At 37.1% G+C, this 23,020-nt stretch overlaps 1 long non-coding RNA gene across 1 annotated transcript in view; it reads left to right on the top strand.

The window, feature by feature from the left end:
- LOC136148082 (uncharacterized) overlaps positions 1–8,635 on the top strand; it is a 428,573-nt gene extending 419,938 nt beyond the window's left edge. The window contains exon 3 of the long non-coding RNA XR_010659435.1: positions 8,617–8,635. This is a non-coding gene — a long non-coding RNA (uncharacterized lncRNA). The remainder of the gene's footprint in view (positions 1–8,616) is intronic.
- The last annotated feature ends 14,385 nt before the right edge of the window (positions 8,636–23,020 follow it).

Genomic DNA, 23,020 nt, shown 5'->3' on the forward strand with positions numbered 1-23,020 from the left:
GCTAATAATCTCTCTGTGGGTAGAAGAAAACATTGAAATGTAGTTTCCAAATCTTGCTAAATATAGTTACTCATTTATTTTGGGAAGGTTGTTCTTAACCAAGTTAGCATTGTCATTAAGGAATATTTAGATTGTTCTGTTTTGTTAGCATAGTAGATGAATGGTAATGATGGGTTTTATAATTTATTATATAACTTATTCTATGTGATCAATATATTACTTGAACTTATTTTAAATGTACCTTTATATAAACATACACATATTATAGGTATAAGTAATTCAATTAAAATTAGTTTCCCTAGTATTATAATTTACAGTATCATACAAGAAAGTAATTTAAATAATTCTGTTTGTATATATTATATAAATATCTGTGTATGCATTTATATATAAATATATATTGCAACAGTCACAGGTCAAAGACAAATCTCATGAAGATAAGTTATAATTTTATACGAGTATAGATGTATTATGAAGGGAAAATATAAATTTTACTTATATATTATTTATTACATATATATTTAGTATTATTTATTTAACAATGAAGTAGTCATATAAACATAGAAATATGCCAATAGCATTTGTAAATTACTTCAGAAATTACCATCTGCAGATATGTTTTTACAATTATAAATATGTTACTTATACAAATGGATAAAATTCTTTTAGCCACCTTACCTCTGTTTCCAATCTCTTAAATCAGGCTTTTAAACATCCACTGGTTTTAGCATGCATGCTTGTGTGCATATTCAAGCCTTTTATACTCTATATGCCCTGGAAGAAGTAGTTACTCTCTTGTAGGAAATGCACTCATCAAACATTACCTGCAACCTAGTCTAGAATATATTATTTTTGAGTTATATCTGTTTTTTTAATGCTTCCTCTCTGTTCTCTCCTGTATTTATCTCTGTGTACATATTCATTTGAAATTTACTTTTATCTTTACTTTTTACTCTGGAAAGTTGTCCTCTCTTGCCAATCTTTTTATAGGAGGTTGTGAATGGAAAGATGTTGTTCTAAAATGACAGCTTAGCAGTTCTGGGCATCTTCTGAGGGCTAATGATCCAGACTGACCTGATATGTACAGTGTTTCCCTATCTCCCATTTCCATTCTCACACTACCAGTCAATCTGGCATATTCAGGGTCATTTGATCAGTTGCATAAAATGATCTTGATACTTAGCAGTCTGAGCATCCTTTGGGTGGCTCTTAACTGTCTTTGAGAACATTGTCCATGTACTAGATTTTAGTGAATGTTCCCCAGTTACTTTTCTACTCTAAAATATAATTTAAAAGTTTAGATGTCTGTTATAACAAAAGATTTCTTACTTGCTTGGTTTCATTCAGTTTTTTTTTCTCCAATGCAATGTCTAATCTCATAATGTTACAATTGAATTTCTTATGTCTTTGCTATTTAACTACACATAAGATCTTTGCAAATTTCTCATGGTTGAAGTATTTTGTAAGAAGGGAAATCTCTGACTTATTCTCTTGTGTTTTTAGTAGAGAAGGTCAGATCGGTTGTGTCTAGCAGAGGAATAAATGAGGTACTTTGGAATTTCTATAGAATTCAAACCGTGAAGGGACTGATAATTTCTGAGCATTGCCAAAAATCATAGGGTGAATCATATGATTAAAGAAATGCATATTGTTAAGGAAATGTATCCTAAAAGCAGAGGTGTTTTAAAATGCATTTTGACGTTGCTAATACTTTTTTTTAATAGCTGGTAGTTCAGAGCCCCGAGCATGAAAAAGCATCAGATTTAGCCAGATCTCTAGAATATGGGTGAAAGAGATGCAGAATCACAAAATTCACATGTTTGCCTGGGACTCTAAATATATCAAATCATTCACACTTCTCAAATGATCTAGGTTGCTTTAACTTCTCCTCCTGGATCTTTCAGTATCACAGCAGACTACCGTGAGGGCCAGCAACCCAGTATCCATGGCCAATCTCTTTGTTTAGAGCCCCATCTGGTTATAAAACCTATCTTATTCCTTGGAGATAGACCAGAACCATGGGTCCAATTTACATGGGTTAGGTGGTACAAGTGCCTCTTCAGTTGCAATGTTCTTCATAAGCTGCAACCCATTAATTGTGGCTTATTTACTTCGCAATGACCTAGTAACAGCAGCAGAATATGGTCTCCTGACCACATGGCTTGATGGCCATCATGGCCTCCTGGCAGGGCTTCTGCAGTGCTCCCAGCCTGTGTAAAATGCAGCACAGCCCCTTAGTGGTGTGAGTAACAGAGGTTGGATTTGACTGTCTCTCCTCTGCAGTTTGGTTTGGGCTACTTTTGTGGTGGATTGACTCTCAGTTGGCTTTGCAGGTTTTTAATGAGGAGCAAACATTGTTTTGGAGTGGCACAGCTGAGGAGCAGGGGCCTGGTGAAAGATGTTGTTTTTGGCAGAAATGATGGCAGAATCAGGAATAACAGCTGGGAAGAGTGCACTTAACTGTGAAAAAAATAGAGGGTCTACTAACTGGAAAACTCAATTGTTGGTGAAGCTTCAGTCAGTAGCTCTGAATTGAAAGTCATAGGTTTTTGTAAAATACTGAATTTGGAGTTATGGTTTCAAAGAATCTAAAAGAATCGTGTGTAGGAGCAAACCATGGTATTAGTGTTTCCTTAGCATCTCTATTGGATTTGGGGGTTTTGTCGTATTATCATTAAGTTAAACCATTTATGTATCCATCCATTTCTTTTCTGATTTCAACAATGAGTATTTCTTAAGAACTTACTGTTTGCCCTTCAGATAATAGGGAAGTTCATTAAACATAGCCCCTATCCGTAACACTTTGCAGTCTTACAAGTGGGAAAAAACATCTCTAAATAACTATGCAAAATGAGATGACATATAAAGTGTTATGGGAAGGAATTTTTTCTGTCTAGAAGGGTTAGAAAAAGCCTTAAGTTGGAGATAACACCTAAGTATAGATTTGAACGAGTAGAACTGAGAAACTCAGTCGTAGGAAAAGTAACATCTCAGTTGAGGAAAGGCAAAGTAAAAATGCCAGATGTAAATAGTTGTTTACTTTTATTGAAATGTACAAGGTAAGCGGTGGGAGGTATATTTGAGATATCTCCTGCTGAACCTTAAAAAAACACAAAAAAACAAAAACAGATCTATCAGACAAAAATACCAGTAACACTATAGAAGAACTTCCCAGGTGGGGCAGTGGTAAAGAATCTGCCTGCCAATACAAGAGACACAAGAGACACGGGCTTGATCATTGGGTTGGAAAGTGGCAACCCACTCCAGTATTCTTGCCTGGGAAATCACATGGACAGAGCAGCCTGGTGTGCTACAGTCCATGGGGTCACAGAGTAGGACACGGTGAGGACACAAGTGTTAAATAAATTAAAAATGCTATATAAGCTTTAATTAACACAGCTAACTTAGAGTAAGTCACATAGAAATTTTCATTCAATAACTGCAAAGCATATATTATGTTCAAATGCACTGGTCATAGCAAACACCCTCTTCCAACAACACAAGAGAAGACTCTACACATGGACATCACCAGATGGTCAATACTTAAAATCAGATTGATTATATTCTTTGCAGCCAAAGATGGAGAAGCTCTATACAGTCAGCAAAAACAAGACTGGGAGCTGACTGTGCCTCAGATCATGAACTCCTTATTGCCAAATTTAGACTAAAATTGAAGAAAGTAGGGAAAACCACTAGACCACCCAGGTATGACCTAAATCAAATTCCTTATGATTATACAATGGAAGTGACAAATAGATTCAAGGGATTAGATCTGATAGAGTGCCTGAAGAACTATGGATGGAGGTTCGTGACATTGTACATGAGGCAGTGATCAAGACTATCCCCAAGGAAAAAAAAAATGCAGGGCAAAATGGTTGTCTGAGGAGGCCTTACAAATAGCTGAGAAAAGAAAGGAAACGAAAGACAAAGGATAAAGGGAAAGATATACCCATCTGAATGCAGAGTTCCAAAGAAGAGCAAGGAGAGATAAGAAAGCCTTCCTCAGTGATCAATGCAAAGAAATAGAGGAAAATAATAGAATGGGAAAGACTAAAGAGCTCTTCAAGAAAATTAGAGATACCAGAGAACCGTTTCATTCAAAGATGAGCACAATAAAGGACAGAAATGGTAGGGACCTAACAGAAGCAGAAGATATTAAGAAGAGGTGGCAAGAATACACAGAAGAGCTATACAAAAAAGATCTTCATGACCCAGATAACCATGTTGGTATGATCACTCACCTAGAGACAGACATCCTGGAATGTGAAGTCAAGTGGGCCTTAGGAAGCATCACTATGAACAAAGCTAGTGGAGGTAATGGAATTCCAGTTGAGCAATTTCAAATCCTAAAAGATGATGCTGCACCTACCTCCTGAGAAATCTGTATGCAGGTCAAGAAGCAACAGTCAGAACTGGACATGGAACAACATACTGGTTCTAAATCAGGAAAGGAGTATGTATGTCAAGGCTGTATATTCTCACCTTGCTTATTTAACTTATATGCAGAGTACATCATGAGAAATGCTGGGCTGGATGAAGCATGAGCTGGAATCAAGATTGCCGGGAGAAATATCAATAACCTCAGATATGCAGATAACAGCACCCTTATGGCAGAAAGTGAAGAAGAACTAAAGAACCTCTTGATGACAGTGAAAGAGGAGAGTCAAAAAGTTGGTTTAAAACTCAATATTCAGAAAACTAAGATCATGGCATCTGGTTCCATCACTTCATGCAAGTAGATGGGGAAACAATGGAAACAATGGCAGACTTTTTTGGGGGCTCCAAAATCACTGCAAATAGTGACTGTAGCCATGAAATTAAAAGATGCTTGCTCCTTGGGAAAAAAAGCTATGATCAACCTAGACAGCATATTAAAAAGCAGAGACATTAATTTGCCAGCAAATGTCCATCTAGCCCAGCTTATGGTTTTTCCAGTAGTCATGTATGGATGTTGAGAGTTGGTCTATCAAGAAAGCTGAGTGCCGAAGAATTGATGCTTTTGAATTATGGTGTTGGAGAAAGACTCTTGAGAGGCCCTTGGACTGCAAGGAGATCAAACCAGTTGATTCTAAAGGAAATCAGTCCTTAATATTCATTGGAAGGACTGTTGCTGAGCTGTAACTCCAATACTTTGGCCACCTGATGTGAAGAATGACTCATTGGAGAAGACCCAGATGCTGGGAAAGATTGAAGGCAGGAGGAGAAGGGGATGACAGAGGATGAGATGGTTGGATTTCATTACGGACTCTATGGACATGAGTTTGATAAGCTCTGGGAGTTGGTGATGGATAGGGAAGTCTGGTGTGCTGTAGTCCATGGGGTTGCAAAGAGTCAGGCACAACTGAGTGACTGAACTGAACTGGCTGACTGAACTGACTAAATTTTGAACACATCATAGGCTGTTAAGTAAGACTCAACAACATGGCAATCTTATTCTCTAAACAGAAAGCAATTAAGTTAAAATTAAACAACAATAACAACAAAAAACATAAACAAAGCCAAGTAGAAACAAGCCATATTTAAAAACTTAGAAATATGTTTTAAAATCATTTGAAAGATTGAGCACAAGAGAAGGGGGTGAGAGAAGATGAAATGGTTGGATGGCATCACTGGTTCAATGGACATCAGATTGTGCAGACTCAGGGAGATAGTGAAGGACAGGGAAGCCTGACAGGCTGCAGTTCATGGAGTCACAAAGAGTCGGACATGACTTAGCAACTGAATAACAACAAAATAGATGAAAGAATACTCATATTGGAAATAAAACATTTTTAGAATGGAATAGTAACAAATGCTCTACATTTTAAAACTTATGGCACACAGATGAAGTATTTAGAAAAGACATATATATCATGAAAGAGAGAAAGCCTTAATGTCCTATCTTAACTTTAAGGAATTATCTTGAAAACTTGAGAACAGAAAAACGACAGAACCACCTCACCCCAAAAAATTGAGAAAGAAATTATAAAGATGAAACAAATTAGTAAAAAAAAAAAATGAAAACTAATATACAATTGATACTTTCAAACTGTGGTGCTCAAGAAGACTCTTGAGAGTCCCTTGGACTGCAAAGAGATCAAACCAACCAATCCTAAAGGAAATCAACTCTGAATATTCATTGGAAGGACTGATGTTGTAGCTGAAGCTCCAATACGTTGGCCACATGATGCGAAGAGCTGACTCATTGTGAAAGACCCTAATGCTGGGAAAGTTTGAAGGCAAAAGGAGAAGGGGGTGGCAGAAGATGAGATGATTGGATGGCATCACTGACTCAGTAGACATGAATTTGAGCAAACTGTGGGAGATAGCGAAGGACAGGGAGGCCTGGTATAGTGTAGACTATGGAGTTGCAAAGATTCAGACATGACTTACAACCGAACAAGAACAACAATAATATATGATGAAAAGGATAACAAAAAGGAAAATGTAGATGCTTGACAAAGCTACTAATGTTGACAAACATCCAGTAAGATTTATCAAGACATGAAGAATAAGACTATAAATAAGTGACTTTAAGAAAGGAAAAGGGAACACAACCACAGCTGCAGGTATAAAGAGTAAGAAGGCCTGTAGTTTATATATTATAGTAACAAATTCAGATTCTGTAATCAGATTGAGTATGTTTGAATTCAATTTCCACATCTTATTAATGTATTAATATGATCAGAGTGTTAGGGGAAATATTGACTGAACTGGCTGCCTGACCAGGAAAGATAATAGCCATTTATACAAGTTATCTTGCAAAAGGAGGTCCTCTCAAAGAATGTGGAACTAACAAGCTACTCCCAACCAGAATAATTCAAGAAAGGTCAAAAGGAAAGAGGAGACATCAGTCCACATGTCCTACCAACCTCCCAGAGTCCTTCATGCTGGACTCCACTTCGGCTGAGCAACGCGCTCATGAGCAAATAGGAACCTGGGTCAGAATGATTGGCCAGAGACAACTCAGAAAGTAACTGTGTTACCATAAAACCTGAGGCTGCAGGCCATGTGGCAGAGTGTCTCCTGAGTTCCCTTACCTGCTGCCCTCCCACCAGGCACCCCTTCCCAATAAAGCCCCTTGCTTTGTCAACATGTGTGTCTCCTCAGACAGTTCATTTCCAAGTGTTAGGCAAGAGCCCATTCTTGAACCCTAGAAGGTATCCTCCTTCCTGCAACACTAGCCTTCCCCACATTCCAAAGAGCAGATTTAACCAGAGAATTGAGAAAATGTAGAAACAAAGTAAAGCGCTCAAGCAAAATAATAATAGTTTAACCATAAAGCAAGGTCAAGCACTTTTAGTTCCTCCTCAAGGGCTGGAGATATTATCCTGAGTCACATCCTTCAGTTGTTTTGCAGATGCTCAAATCACCAGGTGGAAGAAGTTGACTGCATGCTGACCACCAGCACACAGATCCCAGATAGGTGGGAACTAGAAGGTTGATGACTGAGATTCCAAGACATCACCGTGTTACCTCACCATCACCAGAGAATTGTATAAGAACTGATCACACCTGCTGTGATCCTCTCCCTTCTACTTTTCCCTAGAAGTCATTCAGGAGTTTTGGTCTTTTGAGCATGAGCTGCCCATTCTCTTTGCTTGGTCCTGCAATAGATCCCAAGTTTTCCTTCACCCCAACCTGATGTCAGAAGATTGGCTTTGCTGCACAACAAGCAGGCTGACTCATTTGGTTCCACAACATTTGTAGTTGCAGTCTTTAAAAAAAAATTATACTATTTCTTTATATTATCTAAATCTTGATCTTATAGGTGACCAACATTAGTTTCTTATTCAACAACCTCCATGAAACTGTTCCTGATGAATTCTACGAGCTTAGGCAACCTCTCTCAGCTAATACAGTACACATCCCATCAACTTATTAAAATGCCACAGCAATTTCATATGCTTTTCAAGGTCCCAACTTGGATTTCTTGGTAGAGACCTCATACTTTTTGATGCTGCTTTCCATGATCTCTTCATTTTATTAATTTAATCAACCAAAGTTTATTGATTCTTTAATATATATCTAGAATAAGGCTTTCCAGGGAGCGCGAGTGGGAAAGAATCTGCCTGCCAATGCAGAAGACACAAGAGACATGGGTTCAATCCTTGGGTCAGGAGGATCCCTGGAGGAGGAAATGGCAACCCATTCCAGTATTCTTGCCTGGAGAATTCCATGGACAGAGGAACCTGGGGGCTGCAGAAGAGTCAGACACAACTGAGCAACTAAGTATAGCACAGCGTTGGCACAGCCTGCGGAACCTTAGTTTGCCAAACAGGGATTAAACCTGGGCCCTAGGCAGTGAGAGCATGCACAGAGTCCTAAACTCTGGACTGCCAGGGAATTCCCAACAATCTCTTAAATGAGAAATGAGTCAGAGAAGACTTTAGTTTGTAGAGCCTTTACTTGTGAGGGGATTTAACGTTAGAACAGTCTACTGAATTGGTTACAAGTGGCAGAAACTTGAAACAAACCCTGGTTAAGTAAAAAGGGGGACTATGTTGGTTCACACAGATGACAAATCCAACGGTTATACTCATTTTCAACCAAGTAATTAATCAAGAATCTGTCTTTGTCCATACCTGTGTTTTCTTTCTCTTAGTTTTCTTTTTTTTTATGGACTTAATTTTTCAGGCACCTCTTATGGAGCAAGATGGAGCCTTCCATCCTAGCTGATCACCACTCCCAGAGGTAAGACAATGTTTTCTTTTCAATCCACCTAGCAGAAGTCTGAGCTTGCTGCTTGTTGGTTTAAACCAAATGAACGTCCTTACCCACTCACCAGAGGAAAGGGATATAAAGCCCAGAGCACATGTTCACCCTTAGCATTGGGTGGTGCCTATGTGAGGACCTGGACTAAACACACATGAGCTACATGGGAGAAGAAAAGGAGGCATTGCTTCCCAAAGGCAAATTGAAGTTTGTTTTCAGAGAGGAACAGATGCTGGACAGGGAAAAAATAAAAAACAACAGCAAAAAAATCCAAAAGTAAAAAGCTCCAAAACCCAAGCACAGTAGATATCTAATGTGGACATTCTGTGCAAAGGTAGAAAGAACATTCTGTGCAAAGAAATAAGTATATGACACTCCCAGAGATGTTGCATAACTGGGGAGCAATAGTAGTGGAAAGTGTTTGGAGCGAAGATGAGGAAGTGTTGGCTGAGGTTAAGAGGACTGTTTGGTAGAAGTACCTGAAAAAGTTACCTTTTGGGAACATTCCCTCTGTTATGGCAGTCCAAGCACGGGTTGGAAAGAATTTCCAGACCCAGAGCATTTCAGACAGGAATGAGTTTATTAAGAGGAGAGAGCAAAGATAATGTGGGTGCTGCAAGCAAAGCAGGCCGACCTGACAGAACAGAGAGTCGACTTCTGAAGGGAGAATTAAGAGTGGGAAACGCTGTTAAAATAGCGAGCCGGCTCAAAGGAAAGCCACGCTTTTCACGTGTTTCATAGGACAACACACCAATTTTTAGTCTCAAGACAAAGAAAATTCCTGCTGGAAGGTGGCATTAGGTGATGGGTTAGGCTGCTCTCAGGTGCATACCAGGATGAGTATTTTTACCTAATTTGGGATCAGGAAGCTGGCTGGTAAGGATCAGGGGGGCTTTTGGCAACAGTTACAGTGGGGCTCAGTCAGTTCCAGCGATGACTTTGGTTTTGGACTCCACGTCTATGGTCTTGGTACAAAGCCTTGCACCCGTGAGCTTGGTATATGGGACTCCACCCCTCCTTTCTCAACCCTGGCATTCTCATAGGTACTAACTGAGAACCACCTAACCTGGTCACACAATCCGCAACCTTGTTTCCAGTTCAAGGGAAGTATTTGAAAGCTGCTTAAATTTTGCTGCTCTTCAGGAGTACCCAAATAGTCACTACTTTTTCTTATTCTTAAGGACAGAATTACCCTCCCTACCATGGATCTCAATATTCAAAAAGCAATAGGGAAAAGTATTTTAGTTATTTAAAAATAGTCTGCATATTTTTTTTCTATGTGAGTCTTTTGGAAAAGAAATATTTTCTGAATCTGGCATTTTTTATCCTAGCATACCACATACCTATTCACAGATTAATGCTTTCATTTTATTCAAATCTTAGTGTTTTCAGGTTTGAGCTTTGTTTACCTTAAAACACAGTCATGTCTGTACATTTCTGATTTTGGTCTTGAACCTTAAGAGGACATGGTAGATGTCTTTTTCAAAATTTTGTGTGTATATTTTTGTGAAAGCCAGTAATTTTCTTGCCATAATCTGTTCTCAATAAATTTTACTTTGATTGAGTTAGATTGAATTTTATCCTTCAAAAGTTTTACAGAGGAGGTTGCCATTACCAAGCTTGATGTAAAATCATTCAGACTATCACAATACAGTAATGATTGTGTTTTTTATTGATATATAATTGTCCGTTTTCAGAATGCAACAGGAAACTTGCAATAACATAATGTTGGACTAAAGAGAAAGATGACCATTGAAAATATAAATAGATTAAAAGAGAGAGAGGAAGAGAAATGGCAGAAAACACATCTACAAATTTTCAGCCACAGGAGAAATTAGAAAATAAAACTATAGGAATAAAGCCATAATATTGTATAAAGAAAAATAGAATTTTGATATCAGTATCCTACATACTCATGACTCATATTCCAAAGGCTGGAGAACTGATACATTTTCATCATAATGATGAGCATGTAGGTAAAACTAAGTAATTTGAAATTCAGGAATTGGCTCATTCGAAATCAGAATAGCTGACGTTGTTCTCATTGTAGCAACAGAACTTGGAAAGCTGGAACCTACTGTTATATAATTTTATTTAAAATGTTAATATATGTCCTTGCTTTTAAAAATATGTACCATAGGGTCTCATTTTATATTGGACTTGTTTGTAAAGTAAAGCGTTACAAGGCAAAAACTAAGATTTTCAAACTTATTCTTAAGAGTCCGTTAAGTTGAAAACAATACAGGGTACACGGCTAAATATATATTTCTATTGGAGAGTGGATTACTCTCTGTTTTCAATGTCAAGCCATAAGTTTCGAGTGGCTTCTAGGTATATTTAAGGTTTGTGTTATAGAGACACAGATGTATAGAACAGTGTTTTGGGCTCTGTGGGAGAAAGTGAGGGTGGGATGATCTGAGAGAATAGCATTGAAACATGTATATTATCAAGTGTGAAACAGATCACCAGCCCAGGTTGGATGCATGAGACAAGTGCTCAGGGCTGGTGCACTGGGAGGACCCAGAGGGATGGGATGGGGAGGGAAGTGGGAGGGGGGATCGGGATGGGGAACACATGTAAATCCATGGCTGATTCATGTCAATGTATGGCAAAACCACTACAATATTGTAAAGTAATTAGCCTCCAATTAAAATAAATAAATTTTTAAAAATGCAAAACACCTTATGTTTAAGGTTGATGTTATGCAAAAAAAACCCACAAAATGCACACCATGAGAAACTGACACTGCAAGAGACACAAGAGAGGACATGTGAGCTGATGGAAGGGATTCAGATTTATCTTTTCCACCTAGCTTTTGTTATTAGCTCATTTAGTAGAATATCAGATGGCATCAGTTCAGTTCAGATCAGTCCCTCAGTCGTGTCCGACTCTTTGCAACCCCATGGACTGCAGCACGCCAGGCCTCTCTGTCCATCATCAACTCCTGGAGCTTACTCAAACTCTTGTCCACTGAGTCAGTGATCCCATTCAGCCATCTCATCCTCTGTCATCCCCTTCTCCTCCCGCCTTCAATCTTTCCCAGCATCAGGGTCTTTTCCAATGAGTCAGTTCTTTGCATCACGTGGCCAAAATATTGGACCTTCAACTTCAGCATAAGTCCTTCCAAAGAATATTCAGGACTGATTTCTTTAGGATTGACTGCTTTGATATCCTTGTAGTCCAAGGAACTGTCAAGAGCCTTCGCCAACACCACAGTTCAAAAGCATTAATTCTTCAGTGCTCAGCTTTTTTTATAGTCCAAGTCTCACATCCATACATGACCACTGGAAAAACCACAGGTTGGACTAGATGGACCTTTTTGGCAAAGTCATGTCTCTGCTTTTTAATATGCTGTCTAGGTTGGTCATAGCTTTTCTTCAAAGGAAACAAGCGTCTTTTAATTTCATGGCTGCAGTCACCATCTGCAGTGTTTTTGGAGCCCAAAGAAATAAAGTCTTTCACTGTTTCCACTGTTTCCCCATCTACTGGGAGAGGTCAGTTTTCATTCCAATCCCAAAGAAAGGCAATGCCAAAGAATGTTCAAGTTACCGCACCAGGGCACTCATCTCACACACTAGCAAAATAATACCTCAAATTCTCCAAGCCAGGCTTCAACAGTACACGAACCATGAACTTCCAGATATTCAAGCTGAATTTAGAAGGGGCAGAGGAACCAGAGATAAAATTGCCAAAATCTGTTGGATCATTGAAAAAAGCAAGAGAGTTCCAGAAAATCATCCACTTCTGCTTTATTGACTACACCAAAGCTGTTGACTGTGTGGATCACAACAAACTGTGGAAAATTCTTAAAGAGATGGTAATACCTGACCACCTTACCTGCCTCATGAAAAATCTGTATTCAGGTCAAGAAGCTATAGTTAAAACTGGACATGGAACAATAGACTGGTTCCAAATAGGGAAGGGAGTACATCAAGGCTGTATATTTTCACCCTGCTTATTTAACTTATATGCAGGGTACATCATGAGAAATGCTGGGCTGGATGAAGCACATGCTGGAATCAAGATTACTGGGAGAAATATCAATAACTTCAGATATGTGGATGACACAACCTTTATAGCAGAAAGCAAAGAAGAGTTAAAGAGCCTCTTGATGACAGTGAAAGAAGAAAGTGAAAAAGTTGGCCTAAAACTCAACATTCAGAAAACTAAGATCAGAGAGTATAGCCTACATTATTTAAAGTTTGAAGTGAGGTGAAGTGAAGTCGCTCAGTCATGTCCGACTCTTTGCAACCCCATGGACTGTAGCCTACAAGGCTCCGCTGTCCATGGAATTTTCCAGGCAAGAGTACTGGAGTGGGTTACCATTTCCTTCTCCAGGAGATCCTCCTGGCCCAGGGATTGAACCTGGGTCTCCCACATTGCAGGCAGACACTTTATTGTCTGAGCTACCAGAGGATCCCCAAAAGTTTACTTTTTTCTATATCTCTCTTTTTCCGAAAATCAGGTATTTGCATTCATGTAAGTGCATACATAGTGAGAATTCATGTATATCACATATACATTTAATAGCAAATATCATTTAATTTTTTTTTTAATGATCCAGACAAAGTCATGGTTGTAAAGAACACATGAATATTTGAACTTACTCCTTGACCTTCCCTGTCTTCTTTATCTACTCTGTAAGCTGGTTTTTTGAAAAAATAAACAAAATTGACAAGCCATTAGCAAGACTCATTAAGAAACAAAGGGAGAAGAACCAAATTAACAAAGCTAGAAATGAAAATGGAGAGATCACAACAGACAACACTGAAATACAAAGGATCATAAGAGACTACTACCAGCAGCTCTATGCCAATAAAACGGATACTTGGAAGAAATGGACAAATTCTTAGAAAAGTATAACTTTCCAAAACTGAACCAGGAAGAAATAGAAGATCTTAACAGACCCATCACAGCAAAGAAATCGAAACTGTAATCAGAAATCTTCCAGCAAACAAAAGCCCAGGACCAGATGGCTTCACAGCTGAATTCTACCAAAAATTTAGAGAAGAGCTAACACCTATCCTACTTAAACTCTTCCAGAATATTGCAGAAAAAGGTAAACTTCCAAACTCATTCTATGAGGCCACCATCACCCTAATTCCAAAACCAGACAAAGATGCCACAAAAAAAGAAAACTACAGGCCAATATCACTGATGAACATAGATGCAAAAATCCTTAACAAAATTCTAGCAAAAAGAATCCAAGAACATATTAAAAAAAAAAACATACATCATGACCAAGTGGGCTTTATCCCAGGAATGCAAAGATTCTTTAATATCCACAAATCAATCAGTGTAATACACCACATTAACAAATTGAAAGATATCTACTCTCTCTCCTTGGTGATGACACACAATTTTTCCTAACCTATGTTGTTTTTTAAATTAATTTATTTTTTAATTGAAGGATAATTGCTTTACAGAATTTTGCTGTTTTCTGTCAAACATCAGCATGAATCTGCCATAGGTATACATACATTCCCTCCCTTTAGAACCGCCCTCCCTTCTCCCTCCCATGCCACCCCTCTAGGTTGACACAGAGCCCCTGTTTGAGTTTCCTGAGCCATACAGCAAATTCCCGTTGGCTCTCTATTTTACATAATGTGATGTAGGTTTCCATGTTACTCTCTCCATACATTTCACCCTCTCCTCCCCTCTCCTCATGTCTGTAAGTCTGTTCTCTATGTCTGTTTCTCCATTGCTGCCCTGCAAATAAATTCTTCAGTACCATTTTTCTAGATTTTGTGTATTTATATGCATCAGTATATGATATTTATCTTTCTCCGTCTGACTTACTTCACTCTGTATAATAAGCTCTAGGTTCATCCACCTCATTAGAACTGACTCAGATATGTTCCCTTTTATGTCTGAGTAATTTTCCATTGTGTATATATACCACAACTTCTTTATCCATTCCTCTGTCGATGGACATCTAGGTTGCTCTACGTTATAACTACTGTAAACAGTGCTACAATGAACAATGGGATACATGTCTTTTTCAATTTTGGTTTCTTCAGGGTATATGCCTAGGAATGGGATTGCTGAGTCACATGGTGGTTTTATTCCTATTTTTTTTTTTTAAGGAATCTCCATACCGTCTTCCATAGTGGCTGTATCAATTTACATTCCCACGAAGAGTGCAAGAGCATTCCCTTTTCTCCACACCCTCTCCAGCATTTATTGTTTGTAGACTTTTTGATGATGGCCATTCTGACTTTTGTGAGGTGGTATCTCTTTATAGTTTTGATTTGCATTTCTCTATTAATAAGTGATGTTGAGCATCTTTTCTTGTGTTTGCTAGCCATCTGTATGTCTTCTTTGGAGAAATGTCAGCTTAGGTCTTTTCCCCACTTTTTGATTGGGTTGTTTGTTTCTCTGGTATTGAGTTGTATGAGCTGCTTGTATATTTTGGATTAAAGACCTAACTGTAAGACCAGAAACTATAAAACTCTTAGAGGAAAACATAGGCGGGACACTCGATGAAGTAAATCCAAGCAAGATCCTCTATGACCCACCTCCTAGAGTAATGGAAATAAAATACAAAAGTAAACAAGCGGGACCTGATTAAACTTAAAAGCTTTTGCACAGCAAAAGAAACTATAAGCAAGGTGAAAAGACAGCCCTCAGAATGGGAGAAAATAATAGCAAATGAAACAACCAACAAAGGATTAATTTCCAAAATATAACCTATGTTATTTTAACTCTCTTCACTCAAGGGTCAGCAAAGAAGAATTGGGAAAGTCATTTTTGACTCTATTTTTTCTCACATCACAGACCCAATTTGTCAAGAAATCCCAAGCACCTAACCTTCAAAATGTATCCACAATTCAGCTACTTTTCACCATCTCCATAGTTAATGAATCCAGTCCAGGCAATGTGTGCATTGTCTTTAACTAACTTGTCTATTTACCTATTTAAAATGTTTTTGCCTATTTACCTATTTAAAATTTTTTTGCCTTCTGCTAACAAGACAATTGGTTGACATTCAGTGCTCCTGGTAATATGCAGCAACTCTTTACCCTTTTTATGTCTTGCAACTGATATCACCAAGCTTATTAGAATTTAATAGAAAATAAGTCAGTGGACCCTGAAGAGAAATGTGAAATTCTGATACATATAAAAAATAGTTTTATACAATATAAATGAGTCATGGGCATGAAATGTATAGTATGAAGAATGGTCAATAATAACATCATAGCTTTGTATGGTGACTAATCATGGTGATCATCCTTTGATGTATAAAGATATCAAATCACTGTGTTGTGAACCAGAAATGAACATAGTGTGGTAGGTCAGTTATACTTAAAAAAACAACAACAACAAATTCATAGGAAAAAGAAATCATATATGGTTCCTATAGGTGAAGATAGGGTAAGGAGGATTGGATGAAGATGATAAAATTAGTTATATATAAGTACTAGATATATAATATACAACATGATTAATATATGTTAATTAATATAATTAACACAGCTCTGTTATATATGAAAATTATTGAAAGTTATAAGAATTGTTATCTTATGTATCAATACATAAATATTAATACATAAATAATTAATACATTAAAAATACAAAAAAAATTTTTTTCAATTTTCTGTTTATAAGAGATGACAGACATTTTCTAAATGTATGTTGATAATCATTTCATGATGTATGTCTAGTCATTATGCTATACATCTTAAACTTACACAGTGCTGAATGTCAATTATATCTCAGTAAAACTAGATGAAATAAAAATTGTAAATACATTGATTTGTGAATTTCTTTTGACTTCTTAGCAGATGGCTTTGTTTATAGTCTGTTTCTTATCTATGTTTCAGATGGTTGGTGTGCTTAGATAGGTATGTCCTGCTGAAATTAGTTTTACTGATCAAACAAAATTGATCCTTAAATTTTGGTCTTTTCTCAAATTATTAATGTATCATCAACTTGGAAAATGTTTTCACTTTGATTTTTATCACTTTATTAATTTTTTGTCAATAAAATGCCATTCTGTTTCAAGGTTTTATACTATCCACCTTTCCTTTAGTTCTTTGAGTTTGCTTTTTCAGATTTCAGGTTTTAACAGATATCTATGTTTATTTTAAATAGCACATTATCTATAAAAAAAGTAATCTGCAACTCTGGATCCACTTTTGCAAATGAATAAGATAATTTTGTACCTGCTAATGTCTCAGGGTCAAATTTCATGATTTATTATTTTAAAGAAAGAATTGAATGTTGCTCCAGATAGATAAATTAGTTGGAGAAAGCAGTGCTTTTCCTACTAAGCTATCAACTAGAAAAAAATTTTGAAAAAGATTGGAACTGAAGTAAGTTACTTATCAGATTAAAATAAGTTCTCTCAGTACTGACTCACTGGAAAAAGCCCTGACGCAGGCAAGATTGAAGCAGGAGGACAAGGAAATCGTGAAGGTTGGGGGATGATAGATGGTTGGATGGCATCATCGACTGGATGGACATGAATTTGAACAAGCTCCAGGTGTTGGTAATGGACAAGGAAGCCAGGCATGCTGCAGTCCATTGGGTCACAAAAACTCAGACATGACTGAGCAACTTAACTGAGTGCCTTTGACCTCTTTGTCTTTCTGCCAGTATGTGTGTCATAACCGATATGACTGTAACGTATGCACACACCTATGTGACATTACAAAATGTATTGGCGTGTTGGGTCTGCACTGAACTCCCTGCTGTAGCTGCTGTGGGACTCTCCTGGCACATTTAGCCAATGACTATCGCCAATTGCACCTGGAAATGCAGAATAATCTGGTTGAAAGTGAAGACAACTGAATGGGAGGAGGTAGAGTGCCTGATTGTACAAGAGGTGAAGAAATGATGGAATATACCTCGCCCCCAAGGAGGACATGCACTGTGGGATGGGTTTTCCTGTTTGCCAGCTGTGAGGGTTGACTTGTGGAACACTGTGTCCCTTTTTGTAGAAAAGAACTGAGCTGTTGGGGTAGACACTCCCATCTGTCTGTGCTAATGTTAGCATTGATTCAGACTATCGAGTGGCCATAGTGTGGTCCTTGTCCCTAATGACACTCTGTGAATAAATGTGTGTGTTGTACCAATGGCAAAAAAAAAAAAAAAAAAAAAAAAAAAAAAAAAAAAAATAAAATAAGTTCTCTCAATCATCGATTCTTCTTTTTTAAAATCTTAACAGTAATCATATAAATTGACATAAGACATTACATTATAATTAATTAATGGAATTTATATTCTAGTTTATAAAATAAGTTTAAATTTAAAATATACTCAATCTAAAATTTGATGAAGAGGCACATCAAAAAGAGCATTTTGTATGGTCAATATCTTAGCATATAATTCTAATTTTAACTCTTACAAGCATGCATTTAATTATTCTCAGCTGCCCTATCCAATAATGATTGGGTAAATTGGATTCCAGTAACATCTTTTGCCATAAGTTGTGATTCAAAAAAAAGTTGTGATTCAACCTTTTCATTTAATGCCTGAACACCAGGTTTTTTAAATTGCAATTAATATTTTTGCTTAAGAGAGAAGAATATTAAATGGGTGGAAGCTGTCTCTTGGATTATTTAAGTAGGACAATGTGGAAATAAAATGCTATAGAAAAATATGTTTGTGTGTATTTTAACATAATCTTATCTATGTTATGAGATCACATGGACACCAATCAAAGTAGATTCTCCAGAACATAATTTTTTAAATTGAAAATCAATTAGATATCGAAATTATAGAAAGTCCTATATAACAAGGTGCTTTTCCAAGCTTGACTGTGAAAGTTCAATGATGTGAAGACAGGGACTTAGACAAGATCATTGCTACCAGCTTCTGAAATGCATATAACACAGTCTAATACAGTGTTGAGGATCAATGCATCTGTTCGTCTTGCATATCTGCCCTGCTGGAGGGAGCAGCAGTCAGACCAGTGGAGAGATCACAGTTGTTGAGCAACGGTTCCATCACTGGACAGCCTCTTTGCTTTGCTTTGGTGCAAAGACAAGGAGTATATATATATTTATATATACTAAAACAAGTCTATCATGGAACAGAGGATTAGCAATAGCAAAGAATTCTGTGGTACAGTGTGAAGATTACAATTACTGATCTTTAGAGAAAATACATTTAGTCATACCAATGTGAAAGGAGATAATTTGGCTGTGAATTGTACTGACCCTGTGCATTCATAAATGATTGCTCTGTATGCAGAAAAGGACCAAAATTAGGCTAGTAAAATATTTTCTTAGAGTCTAAATGATTACATCTTTCCTTTCCTAACCTGTTCATCAGACTGCGTGCAGTGAAGAGATCACATATGTGGTGGTTTGGGGATGATTCAAATCACTTTTCAATTTGAAAGCACATTATGGTTTCTGTTAAATAGGGACATGGATAGTTGGGAATGCTCTGGATTAGTGTCTAATTTACTCTATTTGCCTTTCTTCTTATAACTGGACAACTACTTGTAGTCTCATAATTTTTGAATCATCACCCATGAGTCTTAGGTCTTTAGAATGAACTTCCCAAGTCCTTGTTATTCGTTAGCAAATGTAAAGAACGGGGTGCATTGGCCAAATCTCCATATGCAAACCAAGTGGAAATTAAATGATCTAATGTAACAAAGGAACAAAATGAAATTATTTCTCGCAGTATCCTTTGTTTGTCTATTCTTAACTACCATCTTAGAGAAGTGTAAATTAAAAGTCAAAATGATTTATTTCAGAAACTAAATAAATAGAGCACACTGCTGCTTTTTCATTTCATTGTGTACCTTCACTTCTGGTATTTTTTTTCTCCCTCTGAAAGCGCTATTTCAACAAGACCATGTAAATGTCTATAATTGCGAGAGAAAATGTTAATATAACATTTACACAGTTCAACAGCTTCAAAGCTGTTTCAGTGACTATGCTTAAAAGGAAACTTACACACAGAGGCCCCAAGTCCACATAAATGATAGTTTAGTGGGACATTTGGTGACAGAGCCTTGAAAACAGAAACAAAAAGGAAGGAAATCAAACAGCCTCATCTTCCAGCCTAATTCAAGCCATTTAGAAGCTCTGTGCTTAAGCCTGGGATTACCAGTGATACTATCTACTTCAGCTTTGCCGTTCAGGAAGAAATGTCCCTCTTATTAAAGAAAAAAGGCAAAAAAGAAAGGGGGGAAAAGAAAATAGTTTAAAGCCAAGTAATTCAGGCTTGCATAAATCTTTAATGGGTTCTGTCTTCATATGATTGGCTGTGCGTTCTTTCCTCTGCCCAGGGGAAACACTATATGTCTTAGAAGAGAATAATAGTAACTCCATCTTGTGTGTTATATGATATCTTCAAGTAATCCTGAGGATTTGGGCTTTGTCTGCTGTAAACAAAAGGCCACCCATACATAATGTGTCTGGGCTATTCCAGACTCCTCACCTTAGCAGGTGACACCCATAAGATGGACGTGGGCAACTAAGCCCATATGTAGCTGGAGGCAGTTTTGCTCCCAAGACAACTCCGAAGATGTAAAAACAAATAGCACATTTCTCTTCTTATAAGAACAAAGTGTGATCGGTACCCTGTAGTTGTGTCAATTTTCTGGCTTTTCTCAGGAGTAATAATGAAACGCCATTCTTATGCTTTGCTTTGTGAACTGATGAAGAAAAACCATGCCGTGGATTCATTTGTTGAAAATGTATGAATGATTCCAAGCTCTCTATGTCAGACTGCAAAAACGAAAGAGAAATTAAGGAATAAAAGTACCCATCATTTACATGTAAAGATTTTAGTGAAGATTTATAAAAGTTACATGGAAAAGTCTATTTTATCATCATTCTTTTTCTGTTTTTCTGGAGATATGCTTACTGAATGGATAAGTTTCCTAACTGATGGATTTATTCACTCAACAAATGTGTACCTATTTCATATAAGGAACTTTCTTCCACTCTGACAATATAAGAAAGCTTTGACTTTTAGATGGACTTATTACACAGGCTAACATGGTAAAATTTTAAATCTTAAAGAGAGTCATAACGAATCTGCTCAATTTCTTTATCATCTCTGATGCAGTATTAGTGCTCAGCAATTCTATGGTTACCCATTACGTTGCAAGTAAATAAGCATGTCTTTATTTCACTATTCATTTAAGCAGTGCCAACAAATGCGGGGAGGAGGGGGGACTTCCTTAGTTGTTTGGCTAAAGCCAATCATTTAAAAAACTAGGTCTTATAGTAAAGAGTATTTTGAAAAAAGGCCAAAACATAGTTCCTGCTCTTCAGTAAAAATCACAAATTGTTTCTAGGATACATTTAATTTTATGCACAAATGCATGTTTATTTTTATTTCAAATTCGCAGAGAAGTTTTTGTGTGAGGTAGAAAAGAAATATGCAGTGTCAATATAAATTCTCAGTGAGATGGTAAATTACAATTTTGAACCAATGAATTGATATAACAGAAGACAAGATGCTCATCAACAAACTCAGATAATAATTCTAAATATTGAAAATTTGCTGCAATGTGTAATATATTGTGGCAAATATAGTAGCTGAAAAATAAAGTATCTGGTAAGAGAGAAAATGGATTCAGAGAGATACTATTATTGTTATTTTTAATGTGGGTTTAAAGCATCCATTTCACAATGTATTTCTGAGTAGAGTCATTATCTTTATACCATGCTTCTTAGTTACCAGAGTCATATGAATTGATTCGTTTTTAGACTACACGCATCATGAACTAACAAAATAAAATGGCCAACTAATTCTTCAACAGATCAAGTTGCTTGATTTTTACTCAGTCTCCCATACTTAAGTTTCACAAAAATTAAAGTTCCCAAAGAGGATCAGGGCATCAAAATGGCCCAGTCATATTATGATCATGTGACTAATGTGTTAATGTATTTTTATATGGCCCTTAATTAAAAGGGAAAATATATAGAAAGGTTAAGGTTAACCTTTCTCCTTCCCTGGAAAAGGACACCTGAGGGTCTCAGCATGCTCCATGTTCTCCTAGGCTCTGCTGTCATTCATACCACTGTACAAACCACCTTTGAATTCATTTCTGTGTTCTGCCTATATTGCGGGCTAGAACTGTTTCATACAGTTTATAAAAGGTGCCCCCTCATACAAGTGTAGTTTACAAATACATTGTACGCATTATTTTTGTGGTTTTGATCATAAAAGTGAGGTGAAACTTAAGCCAAAACACTCATTTTCCCTACATATGTATTATATATAATGAGAACTTCCATAATTATTATATGAAGTAAAGAAGGGACATTTGATCAATTGAGAAATTATTATGTCTTCACTCTGGAAAGTAGATCTGGAAGATACTAAATAGAAAGTAAAGATATGAATCCACTTTATTGTTAGTTATTTTAATAAAGTTAATATATAAATGATAAAAATAATACATATTAGAATTATTAGCTTTGACATTAGAACAGATATGGGGCATAATTCACATGTTATTATTTCTCTACATCATCCTTTCACTGAGATAACTAAAAGAATAATGCCTACTATTCATGAGAAGGGCTTTCCAGGTAACAGTAGTGGTAAAGAACCCACCTGCCAATGCAGGAGACATAAGAGACATGGGTTCAATCCCTGGGACGGTAAGATCCCCTGGAGAAGGAAATGGTAACCCTTCCCATATTCTTGCCTGGAGAATCCCATGGACAGAGGAGCCTGGTAAGCTACAGTCCATGGGGTTACAAAGAGTCAGACATGACTGAAATGATTTAGCATGCACATTCATTGTAAACCTCATGTTATCCAGACAATCTATCAGACATTCTGATTAAAAGGAATATTATAATGTATTGAACGCTTGCTGTCATTGATGGATATTAACAAGGATAATTTTAGCTGCTGTAACAAATAATGTTCAAGATTTCAGGGGCATAACACAATAGGGATTTATTTTTTGTCACATCACAGTTCAGTATAGAGATGCCTAGTTAGTAGGTAGCTTTTTCGTGATTAGGCAGGATTTCAGGCTCCTAACAACTAAAGGCTCCAATAATTCTTGAGGCTAGGATCTCTTTGTGCCCTGCACCTAGCCAGGGAAAGGGACAGAGAGCTCACAGGACACTAATCTTAGAAGCGCTTTCCACTTCTGCTCTTGCCCTGGTGTGAGATCTAGTATCGAGATCTCACTGTGCGTGCTAAGTCACTTCAGTCGTGTCTGACTCTTTGCAGTCCCAAGGAACTGTGACCCGCCAGGCTCCTCTGTCCATGGGATTCTCCAGGCAAGAATACTGGAGTGGGTTGCCATTTCCTTTTCCAGGGAATCTTTCCAACCCAGGGATCGAACCCACATTTCTTATGTCTCCTGCTTTGGCAGGCGAGTTCTTTACCA

This window comes from Muntiacus reevesi, chromosome 16, assembly GCF_963930625.1.
Source record: "Muntiacus reevesi chromosome 16, mMunRee1.1, whole genome shotgun sequence".
Lineage (NCBI taxonomy): Eukaryota > Metazoa > Chordata > Mammalia > Artiodactyla > Cervidae > Muntiacus > Muntiacus reevesi.